The sequence below is a fragment of the Gorilla gorilla genome, chromosome X, assembly GCF_029281585.2.
Source record: "Gorilla gorilla gorilla isolate KB3781 chromosome X, NHGRI_mGorGor1-v2.1_pri, whole genome shotgun sequence".
Lineage (NCBI taxonomy): Eukaryota > Metazoa > Chordata > Mammalia > Primates > Hominidae > Gorilla > Gorilla gorilla.
The window spans coordinates 172,893,672-172,906,989 of NC_073247.2; positions in this window are offsets into that span (position 1 = coordinate 172,893,672).

A 13,318-nucleotide genomic window follows, 5' to 3' on the forward strand; every position below is an offset into this window, starting at 1 on the left:
GTTCATACAGATAGCGGTGTAGATATTTCCATGGATATACAGATAGCGGTGAAGGTGTATGCATGTTTACACAGATGGCGGTGAAGTTATTTCCATGTTCATACAGATAGCGGTGTAGATATTTCCATGTTCATACAGATAGCGGTGTAGATATTTCCATGTTCATACAGATGGCTGTGTAGATATATCCATGTTCATACAGATGGCGGTGAAGATATTTCCATGTTCATACAGGTGGCAGTGTAGATATTTCCATGTTTATACAGATACCGGTGTAGATATTTCCATGTTTATACAGATATCGGTGTAGATATTTCCATCTTTATACAGATAGAAGTGTAGATATCTCCTTCTTAATACAGATGGCTTTGTAGATATTTATATGTTCATACAGATGGCGGTGCAGATATTTCCATGTCCATACAGATGGCGGTGTAGATATTTCCATGTTTGTAGAGATAGCGGTGTAGTTATTTCCATGTGTAAAGGGATAGCTGTGTAGATATTTCCTTGTATATGCAGATAGCTGTGTAGATATTTCCATTTTCATGCAGACAGCGGTGTACATATTTCCATGTTCAAACAGATAGCGGTGTAGATATTTCCATGTTCATACAGATAGCGGTGTAGATATTTCCATGTTCATACAGATAGCGGTGTAGATATTTCCATGTTCATACAGATAGAGGTGTAGATATTTCCATGTTCATATAGATATCGGTGATGATAATTCCATGTTTATACAGGTAGTGGTGTAGATATTTCCATGTATATACAGATAGCGGTGTAGATATTTCCATGTTTATACAGATAGCGGTGTAGATATTTCCATGTTTATACAGATAGCAGTGGAGATATCTCTATCTTAATACAGATGGCAGTGTATATATTTATATTTTCATACAGATGGCGGTGCAGATATTTCCATGTTCATACAGATGGCGGTGTAGATATCTCCATGTTCATACAGATAACGGTGTAGTTATTTCCATGTGTAAAGAGATAGCTGTGTAGATATTTAAATGTATATGCAGATAGCAGTGTAGATATTTCCATTTTCATGTAGATAGCGGTGTAGATATCTCCATCTTAATATAGATGGCGGTGTAGGTATTTATATGTTCATACAGATGGCATTGCAGATATTTCCATGTTCATACAGATGGCGGTGTAGATATTTGTATGTTTATAGATATAGCACTGTAGTTATTTCCATGTGTAAAGAGATAGCTTTGTAGATATTTCCATGTATATGCAGATCGCTGTGTAGATATTTCCATTTTCATGCAGATAGCGGTGTAGATATTTCCATGTTTGCACAGATAGCGGTGTAGATATTCCCATGTTCATACAGATCACGGTGTAGATTTTTCCATGTTCATCCAGATGGATGTGTAGACATATCCATGTTCATACAGATGGCTGTGAAGATATTTCCATGTTCATACAGATAGCGGTGTAGATATTTCCATGTTCATACGGATAGCGGTGTAGATATTTCCATGTTCATACAGATAGCGGTGTAGATATTTCCATGTTCATATAGATATCGGTGCTGATATTTCCATGTTCATACAGGTAGTGGTGTAGATATTTCCATGTATATACAGATAGCGGTGTAGATATTTCCATGTTTATACAGATAGCGGTGTAGATATTTCCATGTTTATACAGATAGCAGTGGAGATATCTCTATCTTAATACAGATGGCAGTGTAGATATTTATATTTTCATACAGATGGCGGTGCAGATATTTCCATGTTCATACAGATGGCGGTGTAGATATCTCCATGTTCATACAGATAACGGTGTAGTTATTTCCATGTGTAAAGAGATAGCTGTGTAGATATTTAAATGTATATGCAGATAGCAGTGTAGATATTTCCATTTTCATGTAGATAGCGGTGTAGATATCTCCATCTTAATATAGATGGCGGTGTAGATATTTATATGTTCATACAGATGGCATTGCAGATATTTCCATGTTCATACAGATGGCGGTGTAGATATTTGTATGTTTATAGATATAGCACTGTAGTTATTTCCATGTGTAAAGAGATAGCTTTGTAGATATTTCCATGTATATGCAGATCGCTGTGTAGATATTTCCATTTTCATGCAGATAGCGGTGTAGATATTTCCATGTTTGCACAGATAGCGGTGTAGATATTCCCATGTTCATACAGATAACGGTGTAGATTTTTCCATGTTCATCCAGATGGATGTGTAGACATATCCATGTTCATACAGATGGCGGTGAAGATATTTCCATGTTCATACAGATAGCGGTGTAGTTATTTCCACGTGTAAAGAGATAGCTGTGTAGATATTTCCATGTACATGCAGATAGCTGTGTAGATATTTCCATTTTCATGCATATAGCGGTTTAGATATTTCCATGTTCAAACAGATAGCGGTGTAGATATTTCCATGTTCATACAGATAGCGGTGTAGATATTTCTATGGATATACAGATAGCGGTGAAGGTGTATGCATGTTTACACAGATGGTGGTGAAGATATTTCCATGTTCATACAGATAGCGGTGTAGATATTTCCATGTTCATACAGATAGCAGTGTAGATATTTCCATGTTCATACAGATGGCTGTGTAGATATATCCATGTTCATACAGATGGCGGTGAAGATATTTCCATGTTCATACAGGTAGCGGTGTAGATATTTCCATGTTTATACAGATACCGGTGTAGATATTTCCATGTTTATACAGATATCGGTGTAGATATTTCCATCTTTATACAGATAGCGGTGTAGATATCTCCTTCTTCATACAGATGGCTTTGTAGATATTTATATGTTCATACAGATGGCGGTGCAGATATTTCCATGTCCATACAGATGGCGGTGTAGATATTTCCATGTTTATAGAGATAGCGGTGTAGTTATTTCCATGTGTAAAGGGATAGCTGTGTAGATATTTCCATGTACATGCAGATAGCTGTGTAGATATTTCCATTTTCATGCAGATAGCGGTTTAGATATTTCCATGTTCAAACAGATAGCGGTGTAGGTATTTCCAAGTTCATACAGATAGCGGTGTAGATATTTCCATGGATATACAGATAGCGGTGAAGGTGTATGCATGTTTACACAGATGGCGGTGAAGATATTTCCATGTTCATACAGATAGCGGTGTAGATATTTCCATGTTCATACAGATAGCGGTGTAGATATTTCCATGTTCATACAGATGGCTGTGTAGATATATCCATGTTCATACAGATGGCGGTGAAGATATTTCCATGTTCATACAGGTGGCGGTGTAGATATTTCCATGTTTATACAGATACCGGTGTAGATATTTCCATGTTTATACAGATATCGGTGTAGATATTTCCATCTTTATACAGATAGCGGTGTAGATATCTCCTTCTTAATACAGATGGCTTTGTAGATATTTATATGTTCATACAGATGGCGGTGCAGATATTTCCATGTCCATACAGATGGCGGTGTAGATATTTCCATGTTTATAGAGATAGCGGTGTAGTTATTTCCATGTGTAAAGGGATAGCTGTGTAGATATTTCCATGTATATGCAGATAGCTGTGTAGATATTTCCATAATTTTGCAGACAGCGGTGTACATATTTCCATGTTCAAACAGATAGCGGTGTAGATATTTCCATGTTCATACAGATAGCGGTGTAGATATTTCCATGTTCATACAGATAGCGGTGTAGATATTTCCATGTTCATACAGATAGCGGTGTAGATATTTCCATGTTCATATAGATATCGGTGCTGATATTTCCATGTTTATACAGGTAGTGGTGTAGATATTTCCATGTATATACAGATAGCGGTGTAGATATTTCCATGTTTATACAGATAGCGGTGTAGATATTTCCATGTTTATACAGATAGCAGTGGAGATATCTCTATCTTAATACAGATGGCAGTGTAGATATTTATATTTTCATACAGATGGCGGTGCAGATATTTCCATGTTCATACAGATGGCAGTGTAGATATCTCCATGTTCATACAGATAACGGTGTAGTTATTTCCATGTGTAAAGAGATAGCTGGGTAGATATTTAAATGTATATGCAGATAGCAGTGTAGATATTTCCATTTTCATGTAGATAGCGGTGTAGATATCTCCATCTTAATATAGATGGCGGTGTAGGTATTTATATGTTCATACAGATGGCATTGCAGATATTTCCATGTTCATACAGATGGCGGTGTAGATATTTGTATGTTTATAGATATAGCACTGTAGTTATTTCCATGTGTAAAGAGATAGCTTTGTAGATATTTCCATGTATATGCAGATCGCTGTGTAGATATTTCCATTTTCATGCAGATAGCGGTGTAGATATTTCCATGTTTGCACAGATAGCGGTGTAGATATTCCCATGTTCATACAGATCACGGTGTAGATTTTTCCATGTTCATCCAGATGGATGTGTAGACATATCCATGTTCATACAGATGGCGGTGAAGATATTTCCATGTTCATACAGATAGCGGTGTAGTTATTTCCACGTGTAAAGAGATAGCTGTGTAGATATTTCCATGTACATGCAGATAGCTGTGTAGATATTTCCATTTTCATGCAGATAGCGGTTTAGATATTTCCATGTTCAAACAGATAGCGGTGTAGATATTTCCATGTTCATACAGATAGCGGTGTAGATATTTCCATGGATATACAGATAGCGGTGAAGGTGTATGCATGTTTACACAGATGGCGGTGAAGATATTTCCATGTTCATACAGATAGCGGTGTAGACATTTCCATGTTCATACAGATAGCGGTGTAGATATTTCCATGTTCATACAGATGGCTGTGTAGATATATCCATGTTCATACAGATGGCGGTGAAGATATTTCCATGTTCATACAGGTAGCGGTGTAGATATTTCCATGTTTATACAGATACCGCTGTAGATATTTCCATGTTTATACAGATATCGGTGTAGATATTTCCATCTTTATACAGATAGCGGTGTAGATATCTCCTTCTTAATACAGATGGCTTTGTAGATATTTATATGTTCATACAGATGGCGGTGCAGATATTTCCATGTCCATACAGATGGCGGTGTAGATATTTCCATGTTTATAGAGATAGCGGTGTAGTTATTTCCATGTGTAAAGGGATAGCTGTGTAGATATTTCCATGTATATGCAGATAGCTGTGTAGATATTTCCATTTTCATGCAGACAGCGGTGTACATATTTCCATGTTCAAACAGATAGCGGTGTAGATATTTCCATGTTCATACAGATAGCGGTGTAGATATTTCCATCTTCATACAGATAGCGGTGTAGATATTTCCATGTTCATACAGATAGCGGTGTAGATGTTTCCATGTTCATATAGATATCGGTGCTGATATTTCCATGTTTATACAGGTAGTGGTGTAGATATTTCCATGTATATACAGATAGCGGTGTAGATATTTCCATGTTTATACAGATAGCGGTGTAGATATTTCCATGTTTATACAGATAGCAGTGGAGATATCTCTATCTTAATACAGATGGCAGTGTAGATATTTATATTTTCATACAGATGGCGGTGCAGATATTTCCATGTTCATACAGATGGCGGTGTAGATATCTCCATGTTCATACAGATAACGGTGTAGTTATTTCCATGTGTAAAGAGATAGCTGTGTAGATATTTAAATGTATATGCAGATAGCAGTGTAGATATTTCCATTTTCATGTAGATAGCGGTGTAGATATCTCCATCTTAATATAGATGGCGGTGTAGATATTTATATGTTCATACAGATGGCATTGCAGATATTTCCATGTTCATACAGATGGCGGTGTAGATATTTGTATGTTTATAGATATAGCACTGTAGTTATTTCCATGTGTAAAGAGATAGCTTTGTAGATATTTCCATGTATATGCAGATCGCTGTGTAGATATTTCCATTTTCATGCAGATAGCGGTGTAGATATTTCCATGTTTGCACAGATAGCGGTGTAGATATTCCCATGTTCATAAAGATCACGGTGTAGATTTTTCCACGTTCATCCAGATGGATGTGTAGACATATCCATGTTCATACAGATGGCGGTGAAGATATTTCCATGTTCATACAGATAGCAGTGTAGTTATTTCCACGTGTAAAGAGATAGCTGTGTAGATATTTCCATATACATGCAGATAGCTGTGTAGATATTTCCATTTTCATTCAGATAGCGGTTTAGATATTTCCATGTTCAAACAGATAGCGGTGTAGATATTTCCATGTTCATACAGATAGCGGTGTAGATATTTCCATGGATATACAGATAGCGGTGAAGGTGTATGCATGTTTACACAGATGGCGGTGAAGATATTTCCATGTTCATACAGATAGCGGTGTAGATATTTCCATGTTCATACAGATAGCGGTGTAGATATTTCCATGTTCATACAGATGGCTGTGTAGATATATCCATGTTCATACAGATGGCGGTGAAGATATTTCCATGTTCATACAGGTGGCGGTGTAGATATTTCCATGTTTATACAGATACCGGTGTAGATATTTCAATGTTTATACAGATATCGGTGTAGATATTTCCATCTTTATACAGACAGCGGTGTAGGTATCTCCTTCTTAATACAGATGGCTTTGTAGATATTTATATGTTCATACAGATGGCGGTGCAGATATTTCCATGTCCATACAGATGGCGGTGTAGATATTTCCATGTTTATAGAGATAGCGGTGTAGTTATTTCCATGTGTAAAGGGATAGCTGTGTAGATATTTCCATGTATATGCAGATAGCTGTGTAGATATTTCCATTTTCATGCAGACAGCGGTGTACATATTTCCATGTTCAAACAGATAGCGGTGTAGATATTTCCATGTTCATACAGATAGCGGTGTAGATATTTCCATGTTCATATAGATATCGGTGCTGATAATTCCATGTTTATACAGGTAGTGGTGTAGATATTTCCATGTATATACAGATAGCGGTGTAGATATTTCCATGTTTATACAGATAGCGGTGTAGATATTTCCATGTTTATACAGATAGCAGTGGAGATATCTCTATCTTAATACAGATTGCAGTGTAGATATTTATATTTTCATACAGATGGCGGTGCAGATATTTCCATGTTCATACAGATGGCGGTGTAGATATCTACATGTTCATACAGATAACGGTGTAGTTATTTCCATGTGTAAAGAGATAGCTGTGTAGATATTTAAATGTATATGCAGATAGCAGTGTAGATATTTCCATTTTCATGTAGATAGCGGTGTAGATATCTCCATCTTAATATAGATGGCGGTGTAGGTATTTATATGTTCATACAGATGGCATTGCAGATATTTCCATTTTCATACAGATGGCGGTGTAGATATTTGTATGTTTATAGATATAGCACTGTAGTTATTTCCATGTGTAAAGAGATAGCTTTGTAGATATTTCCATGTATATGCAGATCGCTGTGTAGATATTTCCATTTTCATGCATATAGCGGTGTAGATATTTCCATGTTTGCACAGATAGCGGTGTAGATATTCCCATGTTCATACAGATCACGGTGTAGATTTTTCCATGTTCATCCAGATGGATGTGTAGACATATCCATGTTCATACAGATGGCGGTGAAGATATTTCCATGTTCATACAGATAGCGGTGTAGTTATTTCCACGTGTAAAGAGATAGCTGTGTAGATATTTCCATGTACATGCAGATAGCTGTGTAGATATTTCCATTTTCATGCAGATAGCGGTTTAGATATTTCCATGTTCAAACAGATAGCGGTGTAGATATTTCCATGTTCATACAGATAGCGGTGTAGATATTTCCATGGATATACAGATAGCGGTGAAGGTGTATGCATGTTTACACAGATGGCGGTGAAGATATTTCCATGTTCATACAGATAGCGGTGTAGATATTTCCATGTTCATACAGATAGCGGTGTAGATATTTCCATGTTCATACAGATGGCTGTGTAGATATATCCAAGTTCATACAGATGGCGGTGAAGATATTTCCATGTTCATACAGGTAGCGGTGTAGATATTTCCATGTTTATACAGATACCGGTGTAGATATTTCCATGTTTATACAGATATCGGTGTAGATATTTCCATCTTTATACAGATAGCGGTGTAGATATCTCCTTCTTATTACAGATGGCTTTGTAGATATTTATATGTTCATACAGATGGCGGTGCAGATATTTCCATGTCCATACAGATGGCGGTGTAGATATTTCCATGTTTATAGAGATAGCGGTGTAGTTATTTCCATGTGTAAAGGGATAGCTGTGTAGATATTTCCATGTATATGCAGATAGCTGTGTAGATATTTCCATAATTTTGCAGACAGCGGTGTACATATTTCCATGTTCAAACAGATAGCGGTGTAGATATTTCCATGTTCATACAGATAGCGGTGTAGATATTTCCATGTTCATACAGATAGCGGTGTAGATATTTCCATGTTCATACAGATAGCGGTGTAGATATTTCCATGTTCATATAGATATCGGTGCTGATATTTCCATGTTTATACAGGTAGTGGTGTAGATATTTCCATGTATATACAGATAGCGGTGTAGATATTTCCATGTTTATACAGATAGCGGTGTAGATATCTCCTTCTTAATACAGATGGCTTTGTAGATATTTATATGTTCATACAGATGGCGGTGCAGATATTTCCATGTCCATACAGATGGCGGTGTAGATATTTCCATGTTTATAGAGATAGCGGTGTAGTTATTTCCATGTATAAAGGGATAGCTGTGTAGATATTTCCATGTATATGCAGATAGCTGTGTAGATATTTCCATTTTCATGCAGACAGCGGTGTACATATTTCCATGTTCAAACAGATAGCGGTGTAGATATTTCCATGTTCATACAGATAGCGGTGTAGATATTTCCATGTTCATACAGATAGCGGTGTAGATATTTCCATGTTCATACAGATAGCGGTGTAGATATTTCCATGTTTATTCAGATAGCGGTGTAGATACTTCCATGTTTATACAGGTAGCGGTGGAGATATCTCTATCTTAATACAGATAGCGGTGTAGATATTTATATTTTCATACAGATGGCGGTGCAGATATTTCCATGTTCATACAGATGGCGCTGTAGATATCTCCATGTTCATACAGATAACGGTGTAGTTATTTCCATGTGTAAAGAGATAGCTGTGTAGATATTTAAATGTATATGCAGATAGCAGTGTAGATATTTCCATTTTCATGTAGATAGCGGTGTAGATATCTCCATCTTAATATAGATGGCGGTGTAGGTATTTATATGTTCATACAGATGGCATTGCAGATATTTCCATATTCATACAGATGGCGGTGTAGATATTTGTATGTTTATAGATATAGCACTGTAGTTATTTCCATGTGTAAAGAGATAGCTTTGTAGATATTTCCATGTATATTCAGATCGCTGTGTAGATATTTCCATTTTCATGCAGATAGCGGTGTAGATATTTCCATGTTTGCACAGATAGCGGTGTAGATATTCCCATGTTCATACAGATCACGGTGTAGATTTTTCCATGTTCATCCAGATGGATGTGTAGACATATCCATGTTCATACAGATGGCGGTGAAGATATTTCCATGTTCATACAGATAGCGGTGTAGTTATTTCCACGTGTAAAGAGATAGCTGTGTAGATATTTCCATGTACATGCAGATAGCTGTGTAGATATTTCCATTTTCATGCAGATAGCGGTTTAGATATTTCCATGTTCAAACAGATAGCGGTGTAGATATTCCCATGTTCATACAGATAGCGGTGTAGATATTTCCATGGATATACAGATAGCGGTGAAGATGTATGCATGTTTACACAGATGGTGGTGAAGATATTTCCATGTTCATACAGATAGCGGTGTAGATATTTCCATGTTCATACAGATAGCGGTGTAGATATTTCCATGTTCATACAGATGGCTGTGTAGATATATCCATGTTCATACAGATGGCGGTGAAGATATTTCCATGTTCATACAGGTAGCGGTGTAGATATTTCCATGTTTATACAGATACCGGTGTAGATATTTCCATGTTTATACAGATATCGGTGTAGATATTTCCATCTTTATACAGATAGCGGTGTAGATATCTCCTTCTTATTACAGATGGCTTTGTAGATATTTATATGTTCATACAGATGGCGGTGCAGATATTTCCATGTCCATACAGATGGCGGTGTAGATATTTCCATGTTTATAGAGATAGCGGTGTAGTTATTTCCATGTGTAAAGGGATAGCTGTGTAGATATTTCCATGTATATGCAGATAGCTGTGTAGATATTTCCATAATTTTGCAGACAGCGGTGTACATATTTCCATGTTCAAACAGATAGCGGTGTAGATATTTCCATGTTCGTACAGATAGCGGTGTAGATATTTCCATGTTCATACAGATAGCGGTGTAGATATTTCCATGTTCATATAGATATCGGTGCTGATATTTCCATGTTTATACAGGTAGTGGTGTAGATATTTCCATGTATATACAGATAGCGGTGTAGATATTTCCATGTTTATACAGATAGCAGTGGAGATATTTCCATGTTTATACAGATAGCAGTGGAGATATCTCTATCTTAATACAGATGGCAGTGTAGATATTTATATTTTCATACAGATGGCGGTGCAGATATTTCCATGTTCATACAGATGGCGGTGTAGATATCTCCATGTTCATACAGATAACGGTGTAGTTATTTCCATGTGTAAAGAGATAGCTGTGTAGATATTTAAATGTATATGCAGATAGCAGTGTAGATATTTCCATTTTCATGTAGATAGCGGTGTAGATATCTCCATCTTAATATAGATGGCCGTGTAGATATTTATATGTTCATACAGATGGCATTGCAGATATTTCCATGTTCATACAGATGGCGGTGTAGATATTTGTATGTTTATAGATATAGCACTGTAGTTATTTCCATGTGTAAAGAGATAGCTTTGTAGATATTTCCATGTATATGCAGATCGCTGTGTAGATATTTCCATTTTCATGCAGATAGCGGTGTAGATATTTCCATGTTTGCACAGATAGCGGTGTAGATATTCCCATGTTCATACAGATCACGGTGTAGATTTTTCCATGTTCATCCAGATGGATGTGTAGACATATCCATGTTCATACAGATGGCGGTGAAGATATTTCCATGTTCATACAGATAGCGGTGTAGTTATTTCCACGTGTAAAGAGATAGCTGTGTAGATATTTCCATATACATGCAGATAGCTGTGTAGATATTTCCATTTTCATGCAGATAGCGGTTTAGATATTTCCATGTTCAAACAGATAGCGGTGTAGATATTTCCATGTTCATACAGATAGCGGTGTAGATATTTCCATGGATATACAGATAGCGGTGAAGGTGTACGCATGTTTACACAGATGGCGGTGAAGATATTTCCATCTTCATACAGATAGCGCTGTAGATATTTCCATGTTCATACAGATAGCGGTGTAGATATTTCCATGTTCATACAGATGGCTGTGTAGATATATCCATGTTCATACAGATGGCGGTGAAGATATTTCCATGTTCATACAGGTAGCGGTGTAGATATTTCCATGTTTATACAGATACCGGTGTAGATATTTCCATGTTTATACAGATATCGGTGTAGATATTTCCATCTTTATACAGATAGCGGTGTAGATATCTCCTTCTTAATACAGATGGCTTTGTAGATATTTATATGTTCATACAGATGGCGGTGCAGATATTTCCATGTCCATACAGATGGCGGTGTAGATATTTCCATGTTTATAGAGATAGCGGTGTAGTTATTTCCATGTGTAAAGGGATAGCTGTGTAGATATTTCCATGTATATGCAGATAGCTGTGTAGATATTTCCATTTTCATGCAGACAGCGGTGTACATATTTCCATGTTCAAACAGATAGCGGTGTAGATATTTCCATGTTCATACAGATAGCGGTGTAGATATTTCCATGTTCATACAGATAGCGGTGTAGATATTTCCATGTTCATACAGATAGCGGTGTAGATATTTCCATGTTCATATAGATATCGGTGCTGATATTTCCATGTTTATACAGGTAGTGGTGTAGATATTTCCATGTATATACAGATAGCGGTGTAGATATTTCCATGTTTATACAGATAGCGGTGTAGATATTTCCATGTTTATACAGATAGCAGTGGAGATATCTCTATCTTAATACAGATGGCAGTGTAGATATTTATATTTTCATACAGATGGCGGTGCAGATATTTCCATGTTCATACAGATGGCGGTGTAGATATCTCCATGTTCATACAGATAACGGTGTAGTTATTTCCATGTGTAAAGAGATAGCTGTGTAGATATTTAAATGTATATGCAGATAGCAGTGTAGATATTTCCATTTTCATGTAGATAGCGGTGTAGATATCTCCATCTTAATATAGATGGTGGTGTAGGTATTTATATGTTCATACAGATGGCATTGCAGATATTTCCATGTTCATACAGATGGCGGTGTAGATATTTGTATGTTTATAGATATAGCACTGTAGTTATTTCCATGTGTAAAGAGATAGCTTTGTAGATATTTCCATGTATATGCAGATCGCTGTGTAGGTATTTCCATTTTCATGCAGATTGCGGTGTAGATATTTCCATGTTTGCACAGATAGCGGTGTAGATATTCCCATGTTCATACAGATCACGGTGTAGATTTTTCCATGTTCATCCAGATGGATGTGTAGACATATCCATGTTCATACAGATGGCGGTGAAGATATTTACATGTTCATACAGATAGCGGTGTAGTTATTTCCACGTGTAAAGAGATAGCTGTGTAGATATTTCCATATACATGCAGATAGCTGTGTAGATATTTCCATTTTCATGCAGATAGCGGTTTAGATATTTCCATGTTCAAACAGATAGCGGTGTAGATATTTCCATGTTCATACAGATAGCGGTGTAGATATTTCCATGGATATACAGATAGCGGTGAAGGTGTATGCATGTTTACACAGATGGCGGTGAAGATATTTCCATCTTCATACAGATAGCGCTGTAGATATTTCCATGTTCATACAGATAGCGGTGTAGATATTTCCATGTTCATACAGATGGCTGTGTAGATATATCCATGTTCATACAGATGGCGGTGAAGATATTTCCATGTTCATACAGGTAGCGGTGTAGATATTTCCATGTTTATACAGATACCGGTGTAGATATTTCCATGTTTATACAGATATCGGTGTAGATATTTCCATCTTTATACAGATAGCGGTGTAGATATCTCCTTCTTAATACAGATGGCTTTGTAGATATTTATATGTTCAT